Genomic DNA, 4,314 nt, shown 5'->3' with positions numbered 1-4,314 from the left:
CCCAGAACATCAGCCCTGACAGGTGTAAGATGGAATCTCAAAGTAGTTTTGGTTTGCATTTCCCTGATGGCTAAGGGTACTGAACATTTCTTTTGTTTGTTTGCTTGTTATATTTTGTTTGTTTTTGAGACAGGGTTTCTCTGTGTAGCCTTGGCTGTCCTGCAACTCGCTCTGTAGACCGGGCTGGCCTCTGCCTCCTGAGTGCTGGGATTAGAGGCATGTGCCACCACACCTGGCCCGAATATTTCTTTAAGTGTTCCTCAGCTGTTTGAGTTTCTTCTGAGAATTTTGTTTAGATATGTACCCATTTTTTTAATTGCATTGTTTGGCTTTTTGATGTCTATTTTCTTGAGTTCTTTATATATTTTGGATATTAGCCCTCTGTCAGATGCGGAGTTGGTAAAAATCTTTTCCCTTTCTGAAGACTGCCACTTTGTCTGAATGATGGTGTCTTCTGTCTTGCAGAAACCTTTCAGTCTCATGAGGTCCCATTTATTAATTGCTGATTTTAGCACCTGTGCTATTGGTGTTGTGTTCAGGAAGTTGTCTCGTGTGCCAGTGTGTGTCTCCTGTGCCAGTGTGTTCAAGGCTATTTGTCACTTTCTCTTCTGTCAGGTTCAGTGTATCTGATTTTATGATGATGTAAGATTCATTTGGAGTGGAGTTGGTGCAGGGTGATAAACATGGATCTATTTGCACTCTTCTACATGCAGACATCCAATTTGACCAGCACTATTTTTATTTGCTTTATTTTATTCACTGTGTATTTCTTGCCTTTATTAAAGCTGCTTATTTGTGTGGATTTACATCTGGGTCTTCAGTTCAATTCCGTTGACCAACATGTCTGCTTGGTGCCAATTCCATGCTGTTTTTATTACTATAGCTCTGTAATACAATTTGAGGTCAGAAATAGTGATATCTCCAATAGTTCTTATATTATTCAGGATTGTTTTAGCTATGTTGGTTTTGTTTGTTTTGTGTGTGTGTTTTCATATAAAGCTGAAAATTGTCCTTTCAATATCTGAATAATTGTGTTGGAATTTTGATGGGGGTTACATTAATTGTATTGATGGCTTTTGGTGGGATGCCCATTTTTACCATATTAATCTTACTGATCCATGAACATGAGAGATCTTTTCATCATTGATATCTTCTTCAGTTTCTTAAAGTTTTTATCATACAAGTCTTTCACTTGCCTGGTTAGAGTTACCCTAAGATGTTTTATATAATTTGAGGTTATTGTGAAAAGTATTATTTTTCTGATTTCTTTCTCAGTATATTTGTCATTTGCATTTTTTAAAAATTAATTTTGTGCCCAGATACTTTGCTTAAACTATTTATCAGCTGTAGGAGTTCCCTGGTAGAATTTTTAGGGTCATTTCTGTATACTGTCATATCATCTTCAAATAAGATACTTTGACTTTTTCCTTACCAAATTGTTTCTCCTTGATCTCCCTCAGTTGTATTATTGCTCAAGCTAAGACTTCAAGTACCATATTGAGTAGAAAACCTTGTCTTATTCCTGATTTTAGTGGAATTGCTTTGAATTTTTTCCATCTATGTTGATGCTGGCTGAGGGCTTTTTGTTAATTGCCTTTATTATGTTTAGGTATGTCCCTTGTATCCCTAATCTTTCTAGGACTTTTATCCTGAAAGGGTGTCATGTTTTGTTAAAGGAATTTTCTGTATCTAATGAGATGATTGTGTGTTAATTGTCTTTCGTTTTGTTTTATATGATGAATTACATTTATTGATTTTTTTATATTTAACCAGTCCTGCCTCTCTGGGGTGAAGCCTACTTGGTCACGGTGGATGACCTTTTTGATATATTTTTTAATTCACTTTGCAAGTATTTGATTGATACCTTTTGTGTCTATGTTCATATGGAGAATTGGTCTGTAATTCTCTTTCTTTATTGGGTCTTTATGTGGTTTGGATATCAAGGTAATTGTGGCCTTGTAAAATAAATTGTGCAATGTTTCTATTTTGTAGAATAACTTGAAAAAAGATGCCATTAACTTTTCTTCAAAATACCAGTAGAATTCTGCACTAAAACTCTCTGGCCCTTTGTGGGTCAAGTGAGTTGTGGGAACTTGGAACAGGCCTGGAGCAAGAGTGAGGTTGAAATGTGTCCAAACCCTGAAAATCTCATCTTGAGAGCGGCAGAAGTAAGGACCGCTCCCTTCCTGTTCTGGGCCTGCATGTCCCTGTGCACATAGCCTTGTGACCCCACCTCTGCCACCCTTGAGGTAATCATGTAGTCTGGTGGCTGTGTTTCAGGACACGCCCAGCTGGTCCTTGGCATTCCTCTCCATGCAAATGAGGCATTGCCAGCACCTCAGCCCCAGCCAATGATGTACACTCACCCCTCCTCAACCCCCTACATATCCCCCCAAAGCTTATATAGTCCTTATTCTCCTGAATAAAAGAGAGCTGTTTCATTGAAAACCGTCTTGGAGGGGCCAGTTTCTCCCCTGACACTGCTGAATGGAGACCCTGCTTGCTCACCCACCTGATTAGGATTCACTCCTTCCAGCAGAGGTGCACAAATGTGTCTGAGCACCCGGAGACCAGAAGCAAACCCTGAAGGGTAGCCCCGTCCATTTTTTTTTTTTTTTTTTAGGAGGACTTAATGACTGCTTTTACTTCTCCAGGGGCTATAGAGCTGTTTAAATTGCTTATCTGATCTCCATTGAAGTTTGGTAGGTGCTATGTACTGAGATCATTATCCATTCTTTTTAGATTTTTCCATTTGGTTGGCATACAGGTTTAAAGTATGTTCTTATGATTGCTTAGATTTCCTCCGTGTCTGTTGTCATGTCCCCCTTTTCATCTCTAATTTTGTTAGTTTGTTTCTCTTCTCTCCACATTTTACTTAATTTGGATAAGGCTTTGACAGTCTTAAAGAATTTCTCTTAGAACCAACTCAGTTTCATTGATTCTTTGCACTGTTTTTGCTGTTATTGTTGTTTTGTTTTTATTTTGTTGACTTTAGGCCAGAGTTTGATTATTTCTTGCCACCTACTCTTTTTGGGTGTGATTTCTTCTTTTTGCCTTAGAGCTTTCAGGTGTGCTATTAAGTTACTGGTTAGATCTCTCCGTTTTTCTTAAGTGTAGGCTCTCAGTGGTGTTGTGTATCCATTTTAATTCAGTTCTCAAAAGTCTTTAATTTCTCTATTGACCCACTTTTCATTGAGCAGTGAGTTGTTCAGTTTTCATGAGTTTGTAAGCTTTTTGTTGTTTCTGTTGTTGTTGTTAATGCCCAACTTTAACCCACGGTGGTCTGAGAGTATGTAGGATGTTGTTTCAATTTTCTTGTATCTGCTATTGAGACTTGTTTTGTGTCTGAGTGTGTGGTCAAATTTGGAGAAAGTTCCATGATGCACAGAGGGGAAGGTATATTCTTTTGTGTATAGATAACATTTTCTGTAAGTATCAATTAGTTCCATTTGGTTCATAATGTCAGTTTAGTTTTTGTCTGGAAGACCTGTCTATTGGTGACAGTTGGGTACTGAAGTCTCCCATTATGAGTGTGTGAACACTGATATGTGATTTAAGCTGTGGTAGCGGTTCCTTTTATGAACTCGAGAGCCCTTGGGTTTGGTGTATAGATATTAAAAATTGCAATGTCCTCTTGGTGGACTTTTTCCTTTGATGAGGATGTAGTGTCCTTCCCTATCTCTTCTGATTAGATTTGGTTTGAGGTCTATTTTGTCAGATACTAAAATAGCTGCAACAGCTTGTTTTTTAGGTCCATTTGTTTGGGATCTCTTTTTCCATTCTTTTATCCTGAGGTTATGTTTATCTTTAATGTTAAGGTGTAGCTTTTTTGTTTTTTGTTTTTGGATGCAGCAGAAGAATGGATCCTAATTTTACATCCATTCTGTAAGTCTGTGCCTTTTTTTTTTTTTTTTTTTTTTTGAGACAAGGTTTCTCTGTGTAGCCTTGGCTGTCCTGGACTCATGTCTGTAGACCAGGCTGGCCTTGAACTCACAGAGATCCGCTTGCCTCTGCCTCCTGCATGCTGGGATTAAAGGTGTGTACCACCAGGCCCGGCAGTCTGTGGCTTTTTATTGGGGCATTGAGACTATTAATATTGGGTGTTATCAATGAGCAGTGTTTGTTGATTCCTGCTATTTTGTGGTGGTGGTATGGAGTTTTTCCCTCCTTTTTTTCATTTTCTAGTCTGATATTATTTATTGTTTGCATTTACTTGAGTGCAGTTAACCTCTATAGGTTGGCATTTTTCTTCTAGCTCCTTTTATAGGGCTGAATTTGTAGATATCTACTGGTTAAATTTTTTTAAATCATAAA

The sequence above is a fragment of the Acomys russatus genome, chromosome 22, assembly GCF_903995435.1.
Source record: "Acomys russatus chromosome 22, mAcoRus1.1, whole genome shotgun sequence".
NCBI lineage: Eukaryota > Metazoa > Chordata > Mammalia > Rodentia > Muridae > Acomys > Acomys russatus.
This window is presented reverse-complemented; position numbering follows the sequence as displayed.